Source organism: Engystomops pustulosus, chromosome 5 (assembly GCF_040894005.1).
Source record: "Engystomops pustulosus chromosome 5, aEngPut4.maternal, whole genome shotgun sequence".
NCBI classification, from domain to species: Eukaryota; Metazoa; Chordata; class Amphibia; order Anura; family Leptodactylidae; genus Engystomops; species Engystomops pustulosus.
The window spans coordinates 148370094-148383973 of NC_092415.1; positions in this window are offsets into that span (position 1 = coordinate 148370094).

Here is a 13880-nt window from a genome sequence, read left to right on the forward strand (position 1 = left end):
CCTTCTGTGCCGGAAGTTACAACTAATTGAACACCTGATAGATGGCGGAGGTGAGCAGGTATCCGTAAACTTAAAGCGTAATCTACACGTAACTCCCTGTAAACTTGACACTAAAGTTAAATAAAAACCTTTGAGGCAGAATGAAATACATCAAAGTCAATATTAATTAAAATATGGCATGGTGAAAGATGATATAGAAAAAGTGATATAGAAAAAATCGTTATGCTATGCATGATGGAGGTCACAGATTTGGCTAAAAAGACTAGCATTCATAAAAGGACGGATCAAACATGACGTGACTGAATACATACCCAAAGGAGAGTTGTTACACATATGCAACCCAATGGCACATAGTTCCTTGGATTGACGTAAAATAAAAATGAACGTCAACCAAAGGAATCTGCCATTACCTGACGCACCAGTAACATCGCAGTAACAATAACTTGTATCAAAGTATAGTGCAATAAAACCTAGAGCTCAGGATATGTAACAAAGAAAATAGAAAGGTATGTATTCAATGGCGGGTTGAGTGATTAGTAACATAGAATAATGTCCTGTCGTGCATTCAAGCCCTTGGGTACCCGTGTGTCCAGGGTGAAAATCCAAAATGATTCTCTGTTTAATAGTTTTCTTTGATGATCGCCACCCCTAGTAGGTTGATTGACCCTCTCTACAGCCTGCCAGGAGAAACCAGAACAATTATTGCTATGCACATCCCTGAAGTGGCGTACCGAAGAAATATTAAAGGCATCACTCGGAATATCAGACAGAGGCCTTCTCAACCTAACCTTCAAGGGGCCCATGGTGCAGCCCATACATTGGACTCTACAAATAGTGCAGGAAACCACATAAACCACATGAGTGGTATTGCAATTAATGTAAGATTTAACTTGATGTGACTTGCCTGTTGTGAAGGAATTAACCGAGTCACCCTGAAGCACATGGGAGCACATTTTGCATATCCGATGCCCACATTTGTGAACTCCTGGAAAGGCCAGCCAGGTGTAGTACTCAACTTTATGTTCCGTCAAAAAAAGGCTGGGCGACAACTGGTTTCCCAATGTCGGGGCCCTTCTAGGCACAAACCTAATGTCATCTTTTAGAATATTATGTAGATTCGTTTCTTTTTATTTATGATCCTCTTAATCTGGTTGTATTGTTTACTAAATGAGGTAGTAAAGGTGAGCTTGGGTCCTTGGTTAGCAGCTGTAGTAGAACAGGAATGGCTCAATAAGTCATCCCTGCTGATGTTCTTAATTCTATTCTCAGCCCTTTTTATAACATTCCGAGTATAGCCTCTGTCCTGAAGTCTGTCCGATAAAGATTGAAACTCCCTGGACAACTCCCGTTCTTCTGTACAGTTGCGCTTAATCCTAACCAATTCGCCATAGGGAATATTGTCCTTAACAAGGACAGGGTGACATGAGGAGGCCAACAGAATGGAATTACCCGCACTCTCCTTGCGGTATGGTAAAATACCAACTGAACCGTCGGCTCCCTTTAAGACAACATCTAAAAAAGGTATACTGACCCCTCCAAATACATAAGTAAATTTCAGATTCATGTCATTTGTATTAAGGTATGCAACTAATGTGGTGAAGAGAGACTCGCTCCCGGTCCACACCCACACCAGGTCGTCTATATACCTACCAAACCACCTAATAGACTCCCGGTATGGGTTGTGGACCGAGAACACAAATCTCTCCTCCCACTGTATCATGTATATGTTGGCAAACGAGGGGGAAAATTTAGCCCCCATGGGAGCACCCTCCACCTTGAAAAAGAACTGGCCATTAAATACAAAAAAATTATTTTTGAGCAAGAACTCTGTAGCCATGACAATGAATTCCTTTAGTTCGTTGGTGTAATTACTACAGGAGTCCATATGTTTACCCAAATAGTAAAGGCCCAAATCGTGCAGGATCGACGAATAGAGAGCCGTAACGTCTGTAGTAGCCCATTTGTAGGACTCATGCCAACAAAGCTCCCGCATGATTTGGAGCACGTGTTTGGTATCCCTTAAGAAAGTAGGGGACACCCTGTTGAGAGGCTGGATATAGTGATCCACCCATGCTCCTAGCCTCTCCCCCAGGCTACCAATACCTGCCACTATGGGGCGTAAAGGGGGCGGGAACACATCTTTATGTGTCTTAGGAAGCGATTGAAACACAGGTACAGTGGGAAATTTCACATCTAAATAATCCACCAGTTTTTTGTCCAGAACCCCCATTCCTACTCCTTCCTGCAGCAGTTTACTCAATTTTCTTTGGCAAACAGGGGTGGGATCATCCCTGACCTTTCTATACGTTTTAGTATCATTGAACATGGCCAAGTCCTCCCTTTCATACAGGGAGGCATTCAACACCACTACACATCCCCCCTTATCTGCCTGCCTCACGATAAGTTCTTTGTTATTCTTCAGCTGGGTGATAGCTAGTTTCTCCTTTTTGGACAAGTTAGAGGAATGAAGTTTTTTGTTATTACATGAACCATGGAGGGAAACTAAGTCCCTTTCCACAGCTTCCTGAAAACTGTCTAAATTGGAGGTGCGCGACAGAATGGGATAAAACTCCCAGTTACCAACAAGAAAGGATTTATTGACATTGTCGTTCCTAGGGGATGACTCACATACAAGTGATTTAAGGGTCAAAATATCACCCTGTTCATCAAAACCCGGACATGTGTAGATAAGTGAAGACATTTCTTCTATACATGTGTTAAATTCTAGGATCTACAGCATCAGTACTAACTGTTGAAGAAACATCATAGCCAACAGAATTATTAACATCGGCATTAACATTAGCGATTTTACTAAAATGATGCTTAAAGGACACCTGTCATCAGGTCTGTGTCACTTGTCCTGTCACCTCTACCTGTTGGAGCAGCTCACAAGGATCCAATCCCAGCCTTTATCTAGTTATTTCATACATTAATCATTGTAAAATCATCTATTCTTTATTATGTAAATGAGGCTGGTCACATGGTCAGAGGCAGTGATGTCACCCCTGTTACCCCTCCCCTCTCCTCCCCCTGCTCATGTCTGTGTGTAATGTATAGTAAAGCATTGCATCTGCTGACATGCTGCATCCTCCTAATATACAGAGACACAGACATCAGCTACACATGAATCTGACATGTTCTGCTGTAACATGGCTGCCCGGAGCTGCTGTATCTCTCCTAAACGCACACACATGCACACACAGGCTGCAGGGGGCGTGGCCACCAGCACTAGGAAGCACATCATTATACAGCCTCACATCATTATACAGGCTGTCAGTCATGCACTGGGGGTGTGGCTGTGCCTCCCACTCATGAATAGAGTGGACAGCTTGAATATGCTAATGCTTCATTGGACATTTCACAGGTCATTTGCATACAGCTTTAGGACCTCATTGCTTAGGTTCACAAGCATGTAGAGGGACAATGAAGGGATAGAGGCAATGCTCTCTAATGGCAGTTTATGAAAATATATTTAGTTTAGGGGGGTTATTTTGCATGACGGGTTCTTTAAGAGTGATACCCCTAGCAAATCTATTAACGTCCAATATTGTGGAAAAAACATCAAAGTTTGTAGTAGGTGAAAAGTTCAAGCCTTTGTTCAATACCGAGATTTGTTCACTAGTGAGAATAAAGCTGGAAAGGTTGATAACCGAATTATCTACTTGCGGTTTGTCGTTTTTCTGGTGTTCATGCCACCTCCTTTTGTGCTTCCTTCCTGCATGCCTGATCCGTTTTTTGGCGGTTGAGTTGGATTGACTACGTTGGGAATTGTCCAGGGGACTCCATCACCATCATCAGACGTGTAATCAGAGGAGCTAGCGGCCAATTCGTCTGTTTCTGAGAAGCCTACTGTAGTTGCTCCTCTTCCGCGGCTGACGTCCTGACCTGGGTTTCTTTAAGATTGATTTAGGTGTAGTGTCCACAGTTCCCTTGTGCTGACGGAAACTCTTCCAGGTGTACACTTCATTACGTTGATAGTCCATGACATCCCTTTTAAATTTATCTTTCTTGACCTCCATAATTTCCTTCTCCATTTTCTCAATGCGGTTCTTAATAGCACGCATCTTGTCCTCAAAGTACGATGCTGGGACAGAATTTTTTATGTCCAGTTGAGTTTTTTCTATATCTTTATTAACCTCTAACAAGAGGCTCCGTTCCTCCTCTATAATGGCAAGCATGAGTTTGGTGGAACAATCGCTTAATATGGCATTCCTTCGTGTCGAAAATTCTTCTGAATACATCGTCGTGGGCATTTTCCTTATGCGGAGACCCCGTGGAATCATACTCTTGTCGACATAGGAAGATAATGTCTCTGCATCCCACCAAACTCTAAGTTCTTTTTCTATTAATTTTTTCAATTGCTGCCAAGGTATTAAAACCAAAGACGATGGTTCACTGCTGGGGAAGTCCATATTGAAGAGACATGCCGCTTTATTTTTTCTGGCCATAATATCTTCCCTCGGGGAGTCAGCAAGAGAATGTTGTGACTCCATAGTGTCCATCAGAAAGCTGAGGTTGTTAGTGTGTAAAATAAATGTATAAAGAAGAATAGCGATGCTGTTCAAACGGTCCTTATGGGGAGCACAGGAGAAGCTCCGCAAACAAACAGGTAAGAAAAAGTAAGTCACAGAGGCAAAAACACCTCCACGTCCAGCTCTCACCCAAATCGGATCCGTGACAAACCTCTTAAGTGGTGCAAAAGGACGTGTCCGGAGCTAGACCCAAAATAGATAGCCAACGAGGAAATGATCCATCAGTCCAGCACGGCACATCATAGGCTTAATAAATGTTCATCCGTTTATTCATTATAAAAGCAAATACAGCAACACACAGCTTTAAGCGTCACAGACCGACGCGTTTCGACACATTGTGTCTTTCTCAAGGTCTAAGGGAGATTAACTTTAGTGTCAAGTTTACAGGGAGTTACGTGTAGATTACGCTTTAAGTTTATGGATACCTGCTCACCTCCGCCATCTATCATGTGTTCAATTAGTTGTAACTTCCGGCACGGAAGGGTTTGGAGGTGGAGTCATATACACAGGTATGCTTTAAAACAGCGTTTACACGTATCTCCCTTAGACCTTGAGAAAGACACAATTTTTTTATTTGTATTGAAATCCCTCTGCCCCCGGCTTCTCTCGGTTTAAAGGGCCTGTGCGCCGTTAATTGGCACTGGCCATTTTTAGGAACATCATTAAGATGAACCAGGCATGATTCCCACGCTACTTTACATGAATTTTAACTTGAATTTTTCAGTTTTTGCATTAACTGAATTAAAACTTAGAATGTCAAATACAGCAGATTTTAACTGCAATGAGAGGAATTTTTCCAGATTTTCAGACCCGCAAAACCCACATTTTCTCCCAACTTGCTCATCACTAGTTACAATACTTCATGATGTATCGTGCTACTGAGAGCACAGCTACAAAAAATGAATAGGCCATATTGAAATAGACAATGAAAAGTGAAGGATAGACATGAATTGTAAGTCATCATATATAATTGTACTGTAATCGTGTGAATGAGTTTAACAGCATTTGTGTCTTCATTTGGATTTATTTTTTTATGGTGGTATTATTGAGTGAGTATTTTGTGGTTGTGGGATGGCAGGATTATACATAAGCATTATGGGTATATTATACAATCACTATTGTATATAGAGGTAATGGTGTGGTGATATTATAGAGAAGCAATATACTATACTAGTCACTATAGTATACTAGTCGGTATACCGCATACTAGTCATATGCCAGTCTGATACTGTTGAAACACATTGCATAACCTACTGGTATATTCTTTGGAATTAGCTTACATTACAGATAAAGGTTTCCCCTTTGTGTATTTCCAGACGGTGGACAAAACTCTTCCTGGTACATTCTTGTCCTTTTCAATGTGAAAGAATGATTGTTATCCTTAGCACTGCCAGTATATCAACAAACATGGATTTCTTCAATGGGTTGGAAATCAAATAATATTTTAGCACTGGTTATAGGCAGCAAGGTCATGCTTGTAATGACAATTAAGATACTTGCAGAACTGTTCATATGACTTACAGTAAAGGCGTACTAATCCTCACTACTGCCTCATAAATCTATTTAGCTCAGCATATCCTGTATGATTCATAATACTGACTGCCATCTAATAATAGCAGCATTTTATTTTATATTATTATTATTTTCTTGTGATTATGGTTTATTATCCACTGATTTTTTTTCAGTAACCAGAAGTCCAATTAGCGAGGATTAGTAGTAATAAACACAATTATCTATATCAAAAAAATACATTAATACTACCACCCCCCTTTGTACAGACTGAGGATAGGGCCACAGTTGCTTTATTATATTGCACTGTATTAATAAGAATAAGTACAATCTCTTAACTGGGTCATCCATATTGTACTTAATTGAAACTTTACCCTTCTGTCTGTAGGAGGTGAGAGTCATGTGACTTCAGGAGGAAGAACGCTAACCTGTGCTCAGTACTGTATAAACACTACCTCAGTGAACATCACTCCCTTATCAGTGATCGGAGGAGCATGCAAAATGGAGTGCCCCTCCAAACAGTGACATGGGAGTGGTTTTCAAAGAAGCATACAATCAGTATTGAGAGCAAGTTAGAACCCTGCTACTTGATGTGCCAGAAGAGCCGCAGGACACAGGATGTTAGTGGGATTTATAGGGGCGCAGTGTGGATTTGAGCTGCATAAGAACATTCTGCAGTGATAAGTCACAGCAAGGAGAATTTACTATACAATTTTCTGCCTGATGGAGCAGAATCATCACTTTACTTCTAGAGGTGCCATAAAAGCTAAAATATTGTATGGGCCATATTGAATACGAGAGCTAAAGGGAACCTGTCACCACAGAACCCCACTATAAACCCCCAGCAGTACCTTCTAGATGACTGTAATTGTATATTTATGGTTCCTTTGTGTATTCTGTATGTTGCAGGTTCGTCCCAAAATTTTTTTTATTCAGCCTGGTTTCTTTCATCGATGCAGTCAAGGAAGCGGAGACCAGTCAAGTCTCTCTTGCCCCCTCACAGCACCTTTGCCTGGTAAACCACACGTCCCCTGTTCATGTCACTGCGCTCGTGTTGTGTGGCTTGAGGTGCGGTGTGGCTTGTCCCCAGCTCTATCCAGAGCTGCATTGAGTATGCTCGAGTCGTGTGCAGTGTTGGGTAGGTCTGATAGCTAGCCCGCTGTGTACCGACACGCACATTCACATAGTTTTCAAACACGAGTGATGTATCATGAACAGGGGACAGTGCCAAGGGATGTGGGGAGGGGTGTGTTTACCAGAAACCAGACTGAATAAAAGTGTTTTTGGGATGAAGCTGCAACATACAAAATATACATAGGAACCATGAAAATACAACTACAGTCATTTAGAAGGTACTGTTTGGGGTTTATCGTTATATTTGGGGGTTTATAATTATCAGTTATAATTACAGGCGGTCCCCTACTTAAGAACACCTGACTTACATATGACCCCTAGTTACAAACGGACCTCTGGATGTTGCTAAGTTACTGTACTTTAGTCCTAGACTACAATATACAGCTTTAACAGTTATCACAGGCATCTGTAATGAAGCTTTATTGTTAATCCTGGTTCTTATGACAATCCAACATTTTTAAAATCCAGTTGTCACAGAGACCAAAAAAAATTTGGCTGGGGTTACAATGATAAAGTATACAGTTCCGACTTACATACAAATTCAATTTAAGAACAAACCTACAGACCCTATCTTGTATGTAACCTGGGGACTGCCTGTATATTATTTCCAAATGTTTGTTCTGCAGAGTGTTGTTGTAAAATCCCTCTTTGCTTTTTTACATTTTATTTTCTATTAATATTGCTAGTTTTCCTTTAATTAGTATTAGTACTGTATGGTGGTATTATTTAGTCATTAGGAAGTGCTTATGTTAGTGGTCAATGTGTATTTATCAATATATACTGGTAATGCTATGACAGTAGAATATAAATATCAATACACGGATACATTTTGTCATGTAAAGAAAAAGAGAAAATTACAACATATATTGGGCTGGCAAAACCTTTTTTATGTGGCCCCATTATTTCTATTTCCCTGATTTTATCCAGTGTACAAAATGTGTTGCTTGAAGCACTTCTTCCCACGTAAAAGGTGGATGTTACAAACAACAATGGAAATTAAACAATTCAAATGAAAGGTAGGAAGGTATGATTGATTGTTTCTGCAACCACTCACCTCCAATTGTTGCATAATTTAGCAATTACTGGACAGTGAAATGACTGTAAAAGCCATATAACCAGTTGTATAGGTTTATCTGGATTTATATTGCTGGCAGATTTTATTTACACTAAACAGAATATAATTCAATCTAAAATAAGTTTAACTATGGTGAATGCCTCACTGAACATCATAATGAGATCACAATACTGTTTTCAGACCCACAATGAATAATGATGGTGACCTTGGCTCTTATACTGATTATGGAGTTAAAAAAGATTATACTGTTTTACATGGGCAAATTTCTTTAAATTGTTTTTTAATTGAAATACAAATTCGTAATATTCCCATTTTAGATATTTTGTTTTTTATATAATCTTCAAATGAGAAGATACTTGTATGATACTATACCAAATATCTGCATTTTACTACCAGACACGATCCTTTGAATAGAAGAACATCTTTATTGAAGAATAACTATTCTATCAATATTGTTTGTTGCATTATTATTATTGTATATGCTCGGTGGGGGTATCATACAATAAATAACCCCAATGTCTCCATCAAGTCTCTCATTACCCTTCCCGTAGGAATTTTCATCAATGAGTTTCACAAGGCTAACTTCTCTCTGAAGTCCCTAATTCCCCCCTCCCTCCGAAATTCTCCTCAGCCAGTCACACACAGCCAACGTCTCTCTAAAGTTTCTTATCTGCCCTCACTCAAGAATTCTTTTTTGGCAAGTCACACACGGTCATTGTTTCTCTCAGCTTCTTTATTCCCCCCTTCCCTCAGAAATTCTCTTCAGCAGGTGACACACAGCAAACATCTGTCTCATGTCCCTCATTTTCCCTTTCCTTAGGAATTCTCTTCAGTGAGCCACACTCAAAACATATTTTTTGCAAATAATTGGAAAAGAGTGAGGGGAAAATGTCCAGCGATGGCAAAGCTTTTAGAGCCCAATTTCCCAAACTGCAAACCAAAGTCCATGTAATCATCTCAAAGTGCCAACCCGGCTATTGAGCCTAAAATTCCTGGCAATGCCACTCTATAAGGGACATATAATACTGCCCCATGATGACCATTACCAGTACAACAAGATAAATATCACCATACTGATAATAAACAGACCATCATAGAAAGACCAACATCACCAATTATAACACTAAGCAGGGGCAAATACAGTGAGAAATATTACCGCCATACGGTGAGGAACACTACCGTCATACAGTGAAGAACACTACAGCCATACAATGAGGAACAATACCGCCATACACTAAGGAATATTTCCCCCATACAGTAAGGAACACTACCACCATACAATGAGGAATAATACCGTCGTACATTAAGTAATATTTCCCCCATACAGAGAGAAATAATACAGCCATCCAGTGAGGAACACTGCAGTCATACAGTGAAGAACACTACTGCCATACAGTGAGGAATATTACCCCCATACAGAGAGGAATAATACCACCATACAGTGAAGAACACTAGGCCCATACTGTGAGGAATATTACCCCCATACAGTGAGCAATAATACTGCCATACGGTGAGGAACAAAACCACCATAAGGTGAGGAACATAACTGCCATACAGTGAGGAACACTACCGCCATACAGTGTGGAACAATGCGGCCATACAGTAAGGAACACTACCTCCATACAGTGAGAAACACTACCCCCATACAGTGAGGGACATTACTGCCATACAATGAGGTATACTACCCCCATACAGTGAGAAATGCTACCACCATACTGTACATATATTATATAAGCATGTACATAAATGAATATATATATTCATTTAACACTAGAATGGCAAAATTTTAAAAAAAATGTTACAAGAGGTTTTAATTTTTGTAAATGTATGAAAACATTATAAAACCTATACAAATTTGGTATCCCCATGATTGTACTGACCCAAAAAATAAAGTAGACATGTAATTTGGGGCACACAGTGAAAGTCGCAAAATCCAAGTGCACAAGAAAACAGCGCAAATACGTTCTTTCATCAATTTCACAGCATTTGGAATTTTTTCCCACTTCCCAGACTGGCATGGAATATTCAATACCATCACTATGAAGTGCAATTTGTTTTGCAGAAAACAAGCCATCACAGAGCTCTTTAAGTGCAAAAATAAAAAAGTTATAGATGTTTGAAGGTGGAGAGTGAAGAATAGAAATGAAAAAACAAAAAAGGGCCAGGTCCTTCAGGGGTTAAAAACAGAGAGGCACGTGAGCTGAAGAGCTCGAAACCCGTCCAATGTGGATAGCCTGAGATCAAAGCTGAAAGTCTGAACTTTATGGCCATGTCCATTATATAACTATAAATTGAATATATTTCAGTAAACGGGTAAAAAAAGATTGTGTCTTGTTCCAAATATTTATGGACCTAACTGTTTGCCTGAAGAGGCAGAGATATAGGAGAAAAGCTGCAGTCTGAAACAATTGTGGTATTTTTCAGACTATCTCAAACTCCCTATTGGCACTGTGCCTAAACTGCAGCCATAGATCACACCAAGATCAGGTAAACAGCAGCCATGAAACCAGATCCAAGGAAGACAGTAAAAAGTAACAAGTATCACCGAGAAGTACGTACACACTTCTGATTGTCTCATCGGAGATTATCCAAAACTTTATTCAGTTAAAATTAATTTTTGGCTATATTTTTAACAACTTCAGGATTTTCTCCTAATGGTACTGGTGTCTTTGGTTGCATTAATCATGTCATATAAGATATAACACATGTTTTATTCCTTTCACATGAAAAGATGTCAGTGTGATCCAACGTAGTTGTGTTTTGTCTTAGAGTAAAATGTAATTAGTAAAACATTGGAGGAGCTCCACAGTTCTGGCCCCCTGCCCAGCTTTGCAAGCCAGAAAGGTTAGTATTAGTTGGGGAATAAACCACAGCTGGGGTAGACATGACTTTTCCACTACAAATGGATAGAATAAGATATATTAAACAAATAGATGTTTTCTATTTTATCTGTTTTTATTCCATATTTCATTTTATACCAAGATTTCTGAAAGTCTATTAACCCTGCATTAACACAGCTATTCTGGGACTTGAGGAGACGTAGATTTTTTGGGATTTTGAATCGCAGCTTTCTGAGAACAATTAATTGAAAATGTTTGAACTTTCTTTTATTTGATATGGCTTGAAATCATTTGATTTGAAATGGGTTAAGGATTTCATTGTAATTCATTGCTATATTGTGCTAAAACAAGAAGCAAGAAATTAAGGAATTTTTTTGTATATTAGTTTCAGTATGAAGCAACTGGAAATGAAACAATTCACTAGAAATTATATTATGTTTATTAGGGTTGAATCATGGCAATTAGAACATTTGTGTAGCATAATAATCGTGTGCACAACCTTGTCAAGCTTCAAAGCTTATAAACTATTTCTAAAACAAATTTAGCTCTGAAAGTTTATACATGCTGTCATTTATAAATTTTAGTAAAATTTAATATTAAACATGTAATATACACTGGAGATCATATTCAGAGAGCAACGCACAACTTCCTAACTGTTAAAGTCATTGGGGCACATGTATCATAGTTTCAGCTAGGCAAATTGTCAAATTTTAGCGACTTTTGCCGTTTTTGTGCCATTTTTGCGACTTTTACTCTGTTCTTTTTCAATTACGCCTTGTCTGCACCTTTGTGCAGTGTGCCTTATGTATCATTGTTTTCCAGATGTTCCGTTTGCTAATTTGCCGTTTTTGCACCATTTTACCATTTTTGCACCACTTTGCGCCATTTTTGCACCATTTTTGGCGCAATTCTGCACTTGGTCCAGGGCAGGTGCAAAGGAATTTTTTTTTTCATGGACCCAATTTTAACATGTAAATTGGAATTATTTCACATGCTTTAACTGTTTAACATTTTGCACAGTAACCTCTTTTGTCAAAATCTTTTTTGTTCAATTGGTTACTTCTAAGGGTGAGGTCACACGTTTAATTGCATTTTTAATGCATACATGCAACTATGGTCCACAGTTAATTTTAGTGATGGAAGCAAGTTAAATTTAATTAGATCTGATGGGAAACATTATGTTAACTGGGGAAAAACTGAACCCAAAGTGTGTAAAGAAGTCAGTGAGAGGTGTTGGAGGAAGTGTCATGGTCTGGGGAACGTTTGCTGCAGCAGATATTGGACCTCTCATATAGCTACATGGCAGAGTGAATGCAAGTGTGTATCAGAACCCTCTTCAACAGCACGTGGTTCCTTCCTTGCATTCTTCTCTTAATCAGTGAGCAATTTTCATGCAGGACAACGCCCTTTCTCATACAGCTGTAGAGAGCTGGATCCCCTTGTTGGTGATGACCACCTGTGGAACTGGAGGGGAGGACAGCACCTCCAAGGCAACGAAGGCAAGCTCTGGTGTCCAATTTTTCCTCACAGAAATTGGATGGGGAGAGCCCATCCTGCAGTACCTGGAGATGTGTGGACAGATAATCCTCTTGGTTCTACATGCCTTGTCCGATGGTGGAAGTTGAGTAGAAGTCAACATGGTTTTTCACATGACTTCCTCCTCCTCCTCATGCTGCCACTGAACTCTCAATGAGAGATGGGAAACCCACTATTATTGTCTGCAACAAAGTGTGCCTATGTGCACGCTCTAGTATTGGATTGAAGGATAGAAACAGGACCTTCAACATCTTGCTGGATGATGCAGTAATCCATCAAACTTTGATCAATGGGGATTACATTATTTCTGGGGAAAAAGTGATCATACATTGTTCTATCATTTTGATCTCTAGTGTATTTGTGAAGGTTCTCAAAAGCCCTATTGGAAGTGGTAGGTTTCCTTTAACATTATTATGTTTAACTCTATAAAATAAAAGCCCTTTTCTATCCATTTACCTTAACCTCAAAGCAACATATTTTCAGCTGTGGAATCCATTCCATCTGCTGTACCATCATACCACAGGAACCTTTTGCAGCCAAGCAGATATTGTATAGCCACAACTATAAATATTGGAGGTCTGCACATGTTAATATTGCTGCTTACTTCTCTGGCAAAATAAAAATAAATTTATATTATAAATGAAACAAAGTTCTCACTTTGCTGGAACTCTGTTCTGCTCTATCAACATCTGTAGTGGTTAACCCTGTGCTGATTTTGCCAAGTTTCTCCCATTCACTTATTATCTAGAGAACTAACCTTTGGCAAAAAATACAGTATGGGCTTAAAAAATGAAGTCCAAGCTACAGAGCATAAAATGAAAATAATGACAGGCTAGTTCTGAGGAGGTCTGTGGCCTTTCTGGGTGGTCCTTGAAAAAAAATGTCTTGTTTAGACTATTCAGAATATTCAGAATCTGTCATGTCCATGTGTAGCAACCTTAGGATACTTACAATGACTATGAAACGTACAGCGTGTTCTATACGTTTTAACCTTTTAAAGGATTTTTGCAAATTTCTTAAAGGGGTTTTTCTGAGAATATAAACTGAGAGGGTTACACAAATAATAATTTATACAAATAGAAAACCAGGCTCCAAAGGCTGTTTTAACACTAAGTAAGTAAAAAGAAACACAATAACAATTTCGAGTCGCATGTTTCGAGTCGCAGGCGCACCCTTGTGCCTCCATGTGCCCCCTCTTGCCGGCAGCCTCACTCACCTAGCCACACTCCAGTGATGGTCTCCTTACTTCAGCGC